Source organism: Lemur catta, chromosome 9, assembly GCF_020740605.2.
Source record: "Lemur catta isolate mLemCat1 chromosome 9, mLemCat1.pri, whole genome shotgun sequence".
In the NCBI taxonomy this organism is placed as follows: domain Eukaryota; kingdom Metazoa; phylum Chordata; class Mammalia; order Primates; family Lemuridae; genus Lemur; species Lemur catta.
In genome coordinates, this window is record NC_059136.1 from 63,818,993 (window position 1) to 63,833,853 (window position 14,861).

Consider the following 14,861-nt stretch of genomic DNA (forward strand, 5'->3'; position numbering starts at 1 on the left):
AGGGCATCTGTGCATTCCTGTCCCCAGGTATTTTCATTTTCATGATTGTATTTGCAAATGGAGCTATTGTTCACATGGGACAGAAGAGAGTGACAATCTTGAGATGCTCAACCGTCTCAGTGGTTCCTAATTCAGTTCTAATGCTTGGTGTTTGATGCAGTTTCCAAGGAGCGCTGTGACACAAGGGCATTAATCTACCTCATGACAGCATGGGGTTTTAATGCGTTTTCTGCATCCTCAGAAAGAGCCTCCTATGGAGGTAGTGAAGGGAGTTATGGCTAAATCAATATCTTCATTTCACTGGGGCACTGACAATTTGTAGCAATGATACGAGGGATCACTGCACAGGGAGAGCTTGTTGGACAGAATCTAATGTACAGTACATATATTTCTGAAAATTGACACAAAGACTTGCTTCAAGAGTAAAACAACAATAATAACAACAAAAAACAGGTGAGTGGGCTACATGGAGCCATTATCTTTCTAGGAATATGTAAACAGGCTGTTGTAACACCAATAGCATGATTTTGGAGCAATGAGGGGTTCATTATAATTCTGTTTCTGAGAATAAAAATTAATTCCATAAAGCATATAAAGGAGTCAATGGAAAATATCCTGGCTGTACTGGAGATACACAAATCGCAACTGTGATGACTGATTAGCTACTAATGGTACAGACCAACCTAGAAAATCATGCAGTACAATGCCTAGGAGCAAGGGTAAGGCCATTCAGCCTTGTCAGTGAGATTGGCCAGGGACGGTGAGCCAACCATCAGAGGTATTCTGAGATGCGGGATGAGTTGGAATACTAACTAGGCTCTTCAATCTTTTTTCCTTTCTAATTCTTTTCTTAGATTTGTTGTTAATACCAGTGCTACTTGAAAATAAAATTTAATAGCCAAACATTGATTTATTTTGGTTTCTTATTTTTCTGGGCACTATTGCTCAGTTTACCCTGATTTCTGTGATATTGCAGTGTTCTATCTATATTGCTGTAATTAACGGTAATACTTAAGAATATATCCTTATCTATCTACCTGATATATTACAAACAAATAAGAACGATGGCTACAGATTTTTAAAAATGATTATTCATTGTTTTGGTATGCTCATAGCTTCCATGAGATTTAAATACATACGTGGAGAAGCTTATACCTTACATGGATATATAATTTTGTTACCCATCGGAATTATTTCTCTCATTCTATAATATATGGTCATAAAAATAAAATGGAAATGGTTAATTTTTCTCTACTTTCCACTAATTTTATTATTTCTTTTGACAATCAATGTCAAGGAATAAAAATAAAAAGATCCTTAGTTTTGGGTGCTTTTAAGATTCTCTTCTCCTGAGTCATGAAAAAACAAAATCTTTTTACTGTGTCTCTCAAATATGGTGGCTATTTCTAAAGTAGGGTAAAGAGAGGATGCATATGAGATGCAGATATTCAAGAAAATAGTCTGGTGCAAAATTTCCCAAATGCGTGTTCTGTGGAAAACTAGTCTCAAAAGACTTCCATCATCAAATAAGTTTGGAAGATGCTGTGTCTTATCTCCCTTTTCGGAGATTTACAGCACACTTCAGAATATTTAAAGCTTTGGTAAATTCTGCAGAAACGAAACTGGTTTAACAAAGCCCAGCACTTCTTAAACTTACTTGACAATGAAACTCATCTTTAAAAATTTATGAAATACTCATTAACATTCTGCTTAATTGTGGGGAAATTACAGTCTTATATCCTTTGCAAGATTATCCCCTCCCTATGGCCAGGATATCTTGCACAGAGACCCTTGAACTTTAACATATATTATCATTTCTGTGCAATACCCTTGGCAGAATAGGGTCGAAGCAACAATGTGAATCCCTCTATCCCTCACCTGCCTTAATGGCTTCATCCATTTTCATTATCTTCTCCATTATTTCATAAAATTGCTGTGAAAAATAACCAACTAAATGGTCATTTGGCTTGTCAAATTAAGTGCTATATGAATGTAATAATAATAGCGACCATTAATTGAGCACCCACTGTATGTCAGGCAATGGAGCACTAAGTCAGACACTTAACATAAACTTTCCCTGTTCCACCAGCAGAGGAAGCATTGCTATCTTCACTTAAAACACAAGGAAGCAGCCGTGGAGAGGTCATACATCTTGCCCAAATTCACTTGCTAATACAGGATAAAGGCAGCATTGCATAATGATCTCTCTTTTGTCTCCCACGTCCCTGCACTTTTCACTATATCATGCTGTCTCTCTAAATAACGTGAATTCAGCTAGTCCCAGCAAGATAATAAAATATGAAGTGATAAGAATAATGATGCCAATAACGGTAATTAATAACAATCAGAATGGTATTAAAACTCTACATATTGTCACTGTGTAAAATTTATGGTGGTGCAATGTTTTAATATTATGGAGCCCACTCTCTTTTCTCTTGCCCCCACAACCAATTAATCACTAACTCTGGCTGATTTTTTCTTTAATATTTCTGCAGTTCGTCTACTGTCACTAACTGTTGCTCAAGTCACCATCTTATCTGCTCTAGATTTTTACTGCAACCAACGCCTGTTATTCTTGACTTCCTTTAACTCATTTTATGCACTGCAACCACAATCATCTTTCTAAAATACAAATCTGATTACTCCCCATCAGGTTTAAAACCTCTAAGCCTTCCCATGACAATAGGTCAGACTGAATTTGTAAGCTTCTAGGATCCCTCATCATGCCCTGTTCCCCTTCCAGCTTCACACTCCACACTCTCCTACCTCATTCTGGTCCTTATCAACAGCCCACTACCGATTTCAATTCTCAGATGCACTTTTATTTCATTTCACATCTTCACTCTTCTGAAATTAAAGTGTGTTTTATAATTAATGATTCGTCATATGTAAGTGGCAGCATTCTTTGCTTCTGGTGGTATATGATATGCATGGCCATCCTACAACTGATAACTTCATAAATTCAGTAGGATGCCATACTTCAGTTCCCCTAATGCACCACACTTTCCTATTTGGAGAGGTATTTCCCTGATTCTTCCTTCTGCCTGGGGTGCTCTTTGAATTTCTCTTTACTTACCCCTCTCAGTCTCAACCTTCCTGTGGGAAGGCTTTTCAGATTCTCCCTGCCTGGTTCAAGGATGCCACTTTTTGCCTCCATAGCATTATTTTATCACATTTGTGGGTGGTGGTTTTAAAGGATTCCCATCATTCTCTGATACTTCTCCCTTCCCTAATGTGAAACCTAATTCCCTCCCCTGAGTTTGGGCTGTACTGAGTGACTCCCTTCTAAAGAATAGAATGTTGTAGACATCACTGTCATTTCCAAGATTAGGTTATAAAAATACATTGTGCTTTCCTCCTTGCTCTCTCTTGAATTTCTCTCTGAGTGTCTTAGTCCATTTTGTGCAGCTATAAAGGAATACCTGAGGCTGGGTAATTTATGATGAAAAGAGGTTTATTTGGCTCACCGTTCTGCAGGCTGTACAAGAAGCATGGTGCCAGCATCAGCCTCTGGCGAGAGCTCCAGGGATCTTCCAATCAGGGCTGAAGGTGAAGGGAGACCAGGAGTGTCACATGGCAAGAAAAGGAGTAAGAGAGGGAGGTGGTGGTGGAGGCTCTTTAAAACAATCAGCTGTCACATGAACTAATAAAGCAATAACTCACTCATTATAGTGGGGAGGGCACTGAGCCATTCATGAGGGATCCACCCTCATGACCAAAACACCTCTCACTGGGCTCCACATTCAACATTGGAGATCAATTTCAAAATGAGATTTGGAGGGGCCAAAAATCCAAGCCATATCACTGAAGAAGCTAGCTGCATGACACTCAAACACTTTCATGACAAGAAACTGAGGCCTCCAGCCAAGTGCAGTGGGAGAATGCCATCTTGGAAGCAGATCCCTAAGCTCCAGTCAAACTTTCAGATGACTGCAGCGCTTTCCAAGATCTTCCTTGCAATCTTACGAGAGACCCTTGGCCAGACTACCTAGCTAAGCTACAGACCCACAGCAATTGTGAGATGATAAATGTGTATAGTCTTTAGCCACCAAGTTTGGGATGATTTTGTAACACAGCAACAGATAAGTAACACAACACTGAATTGGAAATGTTTCTTTTCTTGTGTCTTTTTGGACTGAAAGCTCCTGGAGGACAGGCCGTGCACCCCGCATAGGTTACCTTTCCAGTCATTAACATATAATTTGGCATGTATTGTAGACTGAAAAAATTGTGTTGAAGTAATGTATACACATAGAAGAAGCTCATCTCAGTCAGTACTTCAATTTAAACAGCAAATTCTTCCCCTTTTTTGCAAGCATTTGTAAGCCTTGATATACATGGAAATTTTTTATTTATTTTTCATTGTTTATGGTGCAAGGAAAGAAGGAATGGGGATTTTTTGTTGATGCTAATCTCAAAGATTAGATTTTAGTTTCCTTACAGTAGTCAGAATGACCATTTAAAACGATTATGCTCTCTGCCCAAAATCCTTCAGTGGTTTCCCATTGCACTTAGAATAAAATTCCACTTTCTTCTCATAAGCTACAAAATTCTCCATAATCTAACTTTTGCTTACCTCTCTGACTTTATTTTTACCCTTCTCCCAAGACTCTAGTCTTATTCCTCAAAGACACCAAGCTATTTCCTCTTCAAAGCCTTGGTACTCATTCTTTTCTTTGCCTAAAGTTTTCTGCCTTTCTCTTTGCAAGGATGATCTGTTTTATATAAATCAGATTTATAGATTATGCCAATTCTTCAAAAGAGGCCCATCTAAACCTGCAATTCAACTCACTAGTTATTAATAGTATCTACCCCAATACCCTGATGTATTTTCTATCTCTCTATCAGAAATTATTCTCTTTACTTGTTCATTTGTTTGTGTTCCTTCCCCCTCCCTTAACTAGTAGACAGACCAATGAGGGAGAAGCCTTGACTCTTCAGCTGATCACTGTCTCTTAACACACAGCACACAGTAAGCACTAAATAAGTGTCTGCTGGGTCAATGAATAAATGGAAGGATGAACTGAACGAATGAATGAAAGAGAGGTAGCACATGGGAGAGAGAAAGAGAGGTGCCAGGAATGTCCAGGATCCTCTCCCGTGTCTATGTATCGTCTTTGACTTTGTTGGAGCTGCTATTAGGAGACAGGTCAGAATTGGAAGATGAAATTTGTATTTGATGTATTTTGTGAGACTTGGCTCTAAGAGAGCTTCATGGCCCAGGTGAACCACTGTGAGGAGAGACAGGGAGGATCATTTTCTCATTTCACAGGGATCTCAGCGTGGCTCTGCAACTTCAAGGAAGGGCAGCTTTGGAAACATCAGAGACAGTTTCTTTGGAAAGAATATCAGCCTCCTGACGATGGGCCCTGCCTTCGCAGGCAACAGCGAGGGTCTTCAAGCCCCTTCCATGGCCCTGGAAATTGACGGGGCAAGCAACAGCATGAAAAGCTGAATAAAGCAGACACTTCATGTTGAGACTGGTTGGTAAACTATGAACACATATGGGGAAAACCATTAGAGGATTACATATATTTGGTCAGAGTATGGGTAGGAAAACCTTCTCAGGGAAGAGACTAGAGGTCCTGATTTAGGAAAAAGAATAAAAAACAAAAACATGTTTTCAAGTTTTATTTATAGAGTAACAAATTAGGAAACTACTGTTCCCGTAGAAGAAGAAGAGTGTTGACTTTGGAATCAGAAAATCAGAGGTTTAGTTGTAGCTCTTCCACATGCTAGTTGTGTGACTTGGGGCAATTTACATAGTCTTTGTAACTTCTATTTCCTCATCTGAAATACAAGAATAATGATATCTAATGAAAGGTGTTGTGAGGATCAGATGACGTAAAATTTGAAAATATATATGACAACATTTTTGTAAAATATAAAATGTTATGAATTATTAGTTACTTGTCATTGTCACACTCGGGGTGGTCTGCCTAGCTTATAATGATACTCGTCAGTCAACTCTTAACAGCTTCTCTCATTTACATGCCAGGCAACTTCAGGAGTCATATTTGTTTTTCTGGATCTCACCCCCTTAGCCAAAGTTATTGGACTAGGAGTGGACATCTGACCTCAGCTTGACCCACCAGATTCTTCTTCCTGGGATTTTAGAATTGAGACCGAAAGGCTCTTGCTCAGTCTAAGTTGGTCTTTTGAATGACAAAGGCCCAAACCCAGGAGCTATGGGGTGCCATCATAAATCCACGTGTTGCTGGAAAGCAAAGAAAGACAGTCAACAGAGAGAAAATGATTTAGCAGATTTGTAGAGAGAAGCTTCCCGGATTCAGGGTAGATTTTCAGTTTGTGGCCCCAGTGTCCTAGGACACCTCTGTGTCTTAGTTATCAATGCCCTTTTCTTTCTTAAGTTAAAGTTGGTTCCTGTTCTGTTGCAGTGAAAGAGTTCTAAACAGTATTCTTTTAGGCACACACACACACACACACACACACACACACACACACACACACACACGGAGATGGCTAGCTTTATTACTAAGTGACAGTGCTGGTTAAAGAAAAGAGATTTGTTGCAACCTTAAACACGTGGAACTCATTTCATAAGCATGTGGTGTATCTGCCTTGTCAAGTTGTGGATATTAACATCTGTATGGTGATTTAAAGTTTGTCAAAAGAAGCATTATATGAAGTGCAGTGATAACTACGATAACACCAATAATAGTAACATAGTGCTTAATAAAAATCAGGAAGGCTTAAAAACCCCACACACGGTGTGTGTGAAATATTCCACAGTGGATTATTATAATAGGAGCCATCATAGCTGATTTGCTTGGCTGTTAGTCATATGATCTAGACAGTACTTTCATATGATAATATCAGGAGTCCTTGCTCTTCTGTCTGCACTTCTCTTACTTTTCTTATTTAAATGAATTCCATCTGTTTGGAAAGAATTTTTCTTTCAGACGCTCACAATATCCACATTACTAATCAGACAAAAGAAATCTTCCAGTAAAAGAAAATAATAATGTTCGCTTCCATTATTTTGTTCAGTCATCTTTGGAAATGCTTGCAAATGTCCATACTGATCTTTGACTACTATGAAAACCCTCAAGCAAGTTGTTGCTTTAATATTTCAAAAATCCATGTGTTAATTAGTTTCTAGGAACACGTTACCAATACTATATACAATTTCCATCTCACGCCCCACAGTTCTACTGCACAATTAATGACCATGAACGGCTCTCTTGGAATGCCTATTGTTTCAGTACCAATAATCAAAACCCAACAACATTTTCTAAAACAAAGTAATACATACACATTAAAACTCCAAATATGGACACATTTTTCTGGCACAGAGTCTGACAATGAGGAAGAATAGCTGGAATCCAGGCTGTGTTGAAGGATCTGAGACCTTATAATTTTTAGGGTCAGTATGAATGCACATGTATATTATACATATGTGTGTGTAAATGTAGATGGACTGTCTTAGTCCATTTGGGCTGCTAGGGTAATTTATTAACAGCTGACATTTATTTCTCACAGTTCTATAGGCTGCAAAATCTAAGATCAAGGTGGCTGTAGATTCAGTGTTTGGTGACGGCTCACTCTTCGCTTCATAAATGGTGAAGCAAATGGTGGGGATTCTTGCTGTGTCCTCACATGGTGGAAAGGCAAAAAAAGCCAACAAGCTCCCTCTGGCCTCTTATATAAGGGCACTAATCCCATTTATGAGTGCCTTACCTTCATGACCTAGTCACCTCCCCAAGTTCCTACTTCTTAACCCCACTGCACTGGGGATAAAGTTTCAACATAGGAATTTTGAGGGAACATAAACATTCAGACTATTACAAAGAACTTTTATAAGGACCCTCCAAACTGTACAATTCGTTTGTTCCCAAATTATTTTTTAGTGATACTTACCATTACTTTCAAGAGCCTATTTTTATAAAGATCTTCTTTGATCAAAAATATTTCCACACCTCAGTAGGCTGAGCCCATCTCACTGTTGCCTGAGTTGAGAAACCAAGTATTCATTACAATCTCACTAATGTAAATGGAGGTAGAATTAATGAAGATTTTGAATATGTAATTTTGTATAATAAATAACAGTACGTAATTAAGAAAGCATTGTTCTCAGCTTTGTTTTAATGAATTATCAATTTAACTGTTAGTAAGCCACATTCATTGCCATACATGAATACGATAAAATACTTTAAAAATTTCCTTCCTGAAAGTAGATGTTTCTACAGAAATGGTTACATTCATTTTTAAAATGATACTCATGGTTATATGGTACAAAGGCAAGTAGCACAGTCCAGGCAAAAAAAAAAAAAAAAAAAAAAAATCACAGAAAATCTCCAGTCTGGTGTTTCCCATAATATTCTGGGCTTATTTCCATTATTTTGTGTAACATATTTTATTTTTCAGTTTGTGTGTATTTTTCTCCCAGTAGACTAAAAACCTCTTGAGGTTAGAAATGGGTCTTACTCTTTTGATCATCAGTGCATGGTGCAGGGGCTTACCGGTACTACCTGCAGCAATAATCGTTTGTTGAATGAATGAATGAATCAGTGTGTTTGGCTTTCACTGATCATTTTTGTAGATATCCTTGGTGGGGTAAAGAGTTATTTACACACTGAAGGACTCAGAGAATTAAGATTTGGCCAGATAATAATCCCAGATAATGAAGCATTTGAAATGACTGTCAACATAGATTCTTTACTATTTCCCCTCAAACAACTGGTTTTCTATCAAGGCATGTTTATTGACTTAGAAAATACAAAGGTTAGTCCCATGAAGAATGCTAAAAATATTTCATTGGAAACTACAAGTAAGAGAAAGATTTTGGAAGTTGAAGCAAGATCTTATGACCATTCAGTGCTCTTGGAATTTCCACTTCAAAGAGCCCTTTCAGCTCTCTCAGGTCCTACTGGCGAGGTTGAATGCCAGTAGGATTTCATTGGGCGGCAACATTACAAAGCCTCATTTGTTAGTGAGCCTACCCAAGAAGCCCCATATTGCCTTTCTTTGTTGTTCAAGGGGTTGGGGATTACTGTGGAATTTACAAACTTTATTTTCAGCAATTGTTTTGCAAGGATTGCTCAACTTTCTCCTGAGAACACCTACACTTATTAACAGCTTTAAGGGTAACCATTAGTGGTTTCCTATAATGACAATGTGAAATCACTTTTTTCAAGATTTTATTTTCTTTACTCCAAGTATCTGGAATTAGACAGATTGGCTCAATGAGAAGAATCCACACTTTTAGCAATTGTTTCACACCCGAACACCTGTATCCATCACTAGCTATGTCTACACAGTGATAATTTTCCAACAGATCTGGTGGCTTTGTGTCACCAATGACTGATACCAGGGGTGGTCCTGTCTATGTGATGAATCTGTTCACTGAAGTCTCTTTCCACGTGCAGCGTCCATTTGCTCATTGGCCTGATAACATCCCAGGTGATTGCATCGCTGTAAATCTCTGCTCCTGTAACTAGGAGATAGAAGGTTCCAGAGCTTTACCTTGAAATTTCAGGTTTTCATTTGACATTTGGAAAAAGCGATTGGTGTGTTCAGGGTCAAGCTGGATTCCCCAAGTCATTTTATGTGTTCACAAAAACAGCCTCTGAGTTTCAGCTTGTATCTCTCCACAAGATGACCCAAGTGTCTTTATTGTAGGTTCCTTGGGGATTTTGCCTTTGTAGCTCTCTGAAAGCACTTATCTGCTAGCAGTGAATAAGATAGCAGACCTCCTCAATTCCTTTCTGTCCTTTTAAGGCAGCTAATGAGATCACAGCCGCTCTGTGTTTTTATCTATCCTTCTAATGTATCACATAAGATAAGATATCAGGGTCTCCCCCAAAGCAAACCAAAAGGAAACACAAAGAAACACTGAAGGATGAGAAGGCAACTTGGGATGGGATAACTTGTGCCTGGAGCTTACCTGTTAATGAACCAGAGCCGTGATCCAATCACAAGTCATGAACAAGAGCAGGAAGCAAATAAATTGTAGTCACTTCAAATTAGCTCACTCAACAGGCCAGGAGCAAGTTAATTCTTAAGCATTTAATTCCATCAATTGGCACTCAAAGGAGAAGAGGCAGAAACAAATGGTGTAGTCTTTGTGTGGTTGTTAACCTGACCTGAGCTCATAAGAGTGAATTAAATTTTTCAGCCTTTCCCCAGTTCTTCAGTATTGTGTAGATACACATTTTCAAATGGAAGTTTAGTGTCCTACTCGGTGACTAGTTTCAGGGCCACAATCACTTACTGGAACAATTAAACTTTCTGTGCCTCAGTTCTCTTATCTGTAAAATGGGGATAATAATAGTAGCAATCTTTATAAGGGTTAAGAGTAATAATACATTCAAAACATTTATTAAGTACGTGATTGACGCACTAGCTATTATTATTTCTTAATAAGCATATTTGAGATACCAAAAGATAGGAATTTAAACAAGTTTTCATCATTGTTTGCAGAATCTGGTCTTTAATCAGGAGTGGGAATCTTCCACACTTAGAATACAGCAATAAATTTTCCTGCATTAATGTCAGCATCTAAACCATACGACATTTGTTTTCTTTATTACATTAAAATTAGGTGTTTATTACAATTTTGTGTATTTTTTCCTCCCTTTCTTTTATAGAATTGATATGGTATTTTACCCTCTTGGTAAGGAAAAAAATGTTGATCCTCGCATTTCTGCACTTTGGTAATTCCTCTGAGAGTCCTGCCTCTTATTTCCCTTCTGCAAAGTGCCATCTGCGTGCAGGAGATCTTTTGTCGGCTCCTTCTGTGATTCACTGTGACTCCTTATTATTGCAACCAGGATGGCCTTTTTTTTTCTCTCTCTCCTAATAAGGAACAGAACCAACACAACTGGGATCACTTTGAACACTGGCATTTCTTCTGAATACAGTTCTAACTGGATTTGTATTTTTATGCTGTGGGTGGAAATGCCAGATAAGAAGAAACAAATGAAGACAGATGAAAGGGTGAGATGGAATGAGGAGGTCAGTTATTTGGATTTCCTTAGGTGGGACATTTGTTGCAGAAATGGCAACCAGCTCTTTTTAAAAATACATCGGAGTTCAGTACCATTAACAATAGATAAAGAAAGGAGGCAAGTAGCTACGTGGCGTTAATCTCACCCCTCACAAATAATGGCACCAGTGACATTTGACCATGTGACAGATGAGTGAGTGGAGAGCCCTGGGACTGTGATAGTGACAGTTTTCTTTTTCTACCCTTGTAAATTATTCAACATTGGCACAGCACTGGGAAAACACAAACCTGAGAAAGGGTAAGAGAGAAAAGGAATTCTATTGCAAATGAGAATGGCTGCTGACAAGTCCATTAAAAAACAGCAACCCAACATTCAAGCTGTCTGCTGCCTTCAAAACGTCCTTCAAAGGTTCGGTTCACTAACCTCTTTTAGACATGTAAGAAGGTGGCAGAGAAGAGAGGAGAGTCCCTGTTAAAAGCATCCCATATTGGTCTCTCTGAGTGTGTCAGTGTCATTATCAAAGATCGGATGGTACTTCTGATAAGATCACGTGGGTTATTAAAGCCCAGTGTCCCGGCCACACATTTCCATCTCAGTAATTACATTCCCCTGACTTGAATGCTCCCTGTTGTTTTGGTGAGATGTGATTGTCTTCAGCCCTTTCCCTCTACTGTGTTAAGGCTGCCACCCCAGTGGAGGTTGTTTTTCTGAATGTGGTTATAAAATTTCACAGACAAGTTATAAAAATGCCATAGTGCATGTTTTAAAAAAATTGGAATACACTATTGTTTTCTGATGAGCTTTATTATTTCTCTTTTCTCTGCTTGGACAGGAGACAGGGTAGTCTTCCCACCTAAATGCCCTCTGCTGAAATGGGGACGCAGTGGGATCTCCTGAAAGGAGGCCGTGAATGAGGCTTGCGGAGGCTGAGCAGACCCGTTTGCACTGCCCAACCTTCTCCCCCGCTCACATCTGCTGTGCAGCTGGAAGGCTGAGACACTGATGTCTTTACATTGATTGTCCAGCAAGGGGGGCTAGAAACTACAATTCCACTTCTGTTGGAGGTTATTCCCCTCTGGTATCGTCTGCTAGAGAAAAATCATTGGTAACATCTTGTATTTCTATAATAGATTTTATGTGACATTTTCAAAATATTTTATATTAATGTACGAAGCTTCCCTTGGTAAGGTGTAATAAGAGAGCACTTCATCTCCATTTTCTGGAAGGGTAAAATGATACAACAGCAGGCTCAGTGAGGAATAAATCTGCTGCAGCGTCGTGTAGGGCCCCCAGATGTTCTTTCCTCTGCCCCCTCTTCCCCACCGCTCTAACATTTCTTGTCCACAGTTTTCTCTCTACGACAATGGTACAGTTTTCAAAGCATGTCCCGTATCAGCCCTTCCTGCCAGGAGACAACACTAGAGGGTGGTAAGAACATCACAGAAGGTTGCATGGTTTCATTTATGCAGTCGTGGTGATTGGATGGTAGCATTTCCACCCTTCCTGAGTGGCCCACATCTTACTTCAGGCTACAGTGGCTTTCCTGAGTCCCATTACAGCTGAACATTACTAATCTGGTGTAGCACGGGTCTGAAGTGGAAACCTCCTGAGGTTCCAACGTTTTCAGTTTTATTTTGCAGTGCCTACTTCCCATTCCCTCCTGGCTCACCCCTACACCTCCACAGACCTCAACTTTGTCCCTAAACAGACAAGAGGGCTTTCAATTCGATCTAATTAAAAACTGTATTACTATTAATATTATTAATATTACGAATGGTTAAGCAGGAGATGTAAAAACACTTTTCTGATAAGCTAGACCCACACAAAGCAAGCTACTAGACCAAAGGACCAGGAAATAGAGATAAGGCACCCTAGAACCTTAATCTAAATGTTTATGACTGTGATTTGAGTCCTTAAAGGAGGCATTTTCTTTAGGTTTATGTAGGAAAATATTTCTGCCCCAGATCACTTCCAAAAAAAAAAAAAAAACAGCTAATCCTATGATTTCTATCCTCTTATTTGGCTTTCTTGTAGGGTTTTTTTTTTTTAATATGATTATCATTTGGCAAACTCACTCCTTAGTGAGCCTGGAAGACAGATTATGGTTATAGGAGAACTCTATCTGCTTTTTGCAGCATAGCAAGTAAGACTTAGGAATATCAATAGCTAGTGAGAGTCTAGTCATTGCTTATTAGAAGTCAGAAGCTTTGTTTATCCAGGGTTTATGCCTCAGTCAAAAATTAAATGCTCAAAATGGTAACAAATGGCTAATTGCATTTTTTTCCTGAACATTTTAAGACATAGCAGCTTTCATAGGCTAGGTTTTAAATTGGGTGCATTTTTGTAAGTTTGGTTTTTACTTTTTGATGGGTATAGATAAGAGCATGAAAGGAAGATTGCCGGGTGAGGGAAAGCATCATGTTCTTTCCTGGTCCCAAAATGGCCCTTGTTGTACTCTTTGCCATCTGAGTAGGATGGAGAGGACACTGGCTGCTCCAGTGTTTGCCAGAAAAGAGCCAGACCAAGTCTACCTCATGCCCTTGCACAACGAAAAGTATCTTTTACAATCCCTGTATTGGCAAGGGTGAAGAAGGATCCATTCTATCTTCTTTCTTCTGCAGCCCTCAATTCCTCAGGTCACGCCAGTGTTAGATAAAATTGGAGCTACTTTAACAAGGAACACATGCTTGCCTTTATGGGGCCTCGAGCCTGGGATTCCCCCACGTGATTCCTAGGCTTGCCTCTGCACACAGGTTTCATCAATGCCGTCTGGAGGGCTTCACTGAAAATACATCCTTTGGCCGGGCGCGGTGGCTCACGCCTGTAATCCTAGCACTTGGGAGGCCGAGGTGGGTAGATTGTTTGAGTTCAGGGGTTCGAGACCAGCCTGAGCAAGAGCGAGACCCCATCTCTACTAAAAATAGAAAGAAATTATCTGGACAACTAAAAATATATATAGAAAAAATTAGCCAGGCCTGGTGGCTCATGCCTGTAGTCCCAGATACTCGGGAGGCTGAGGCAGGAGGATTGCTTGAGCCCAGGAGTCTGAGGTTGCTGTGAGCTAGGCTGAAGCCATGGCACTCTAGCCAGGGCAAAAGAGCAACACTCTTGTCTCAAAAAAAAAAAAAAAAAAAGAAGAAGAAAATACACCCTTAGCAGGTCCTTCATATCTACCTAGACACATCAGACTTCTGCTGCTCAACTCTTCAACAAATATTTGCTAAATACCTACACTATATCAGAAACTATGCTATTAACTATATAACTCTTTGTAACTATGATGTGGAGTTAATCTGGATTCCTTGTCATACTTTGAAACCCCACTTTTTTACTTTGGAAGTACCTAGTGTTTAAGAAACTAGAAAATTTTATTTTAATTTATTGTCTAGGATGGTAGAGGGTAGTCATGTACATAAATAGATAGCAATAATTAGGCCACAAAACCAAGTTTTTTGCTGCCTGCCTATTCATACACTTGCCAATTACACCAAATAGTTGTAGATAAGATAATGCTTTAGTTTCATTCAGGACAAAATGATACTCCAATTTTTCTAATTGAAAATGAGAAAAAGAAAGTGTTTTAGAGACTATCAATTGTGTAACTTCTTGATAAAGAAAAAAAAGAAAGGTTTGATCTCCTCATTTGACAGGTTACATAATGACTCTGGCATTTAACCTTGTAAACTGGTGGACTACATTTGAATTTTCATTACCTGCTGCTGACTTAATTGAAGTTTTAAAAAATTTCTCTGACTCTGCAAACATAATTGACTATTTCCCATGCCAGATGACAAACCCCTTGGGTGGATGTCAGACCTGAGGCTCCTGAGAGCCCTCTGCTTTGTTCCTTCTCCAGTGACTGTGCAAATCACAAAGGAACTTGGTTGCTGG

General features: G+C 39.1%; 1 long non-coding RNA gene across 1 annotated transcript in view; it reads right to left on the minus strand.

Annotated features, from left to right (window-relative positions):
- Positions 1 to 5,745: 5,745 nt before the first annotated feature.
- The window catches only part of LOC123644754, a 90,065-nt gene continuing 80,949 nt past the window's right edge, over positions 5,746 to 14,861 (minus strand). Inside the window, exon 3 of the long non-coding RNA XR_006737240.1 lies at positions 5,746 to 5,790. This is a non-coding gene — a long non-coding RNA (uncharacterized LOC123644754). The remainder of the gene's footprint in view (positions 5,791 to 14,861) is intronic.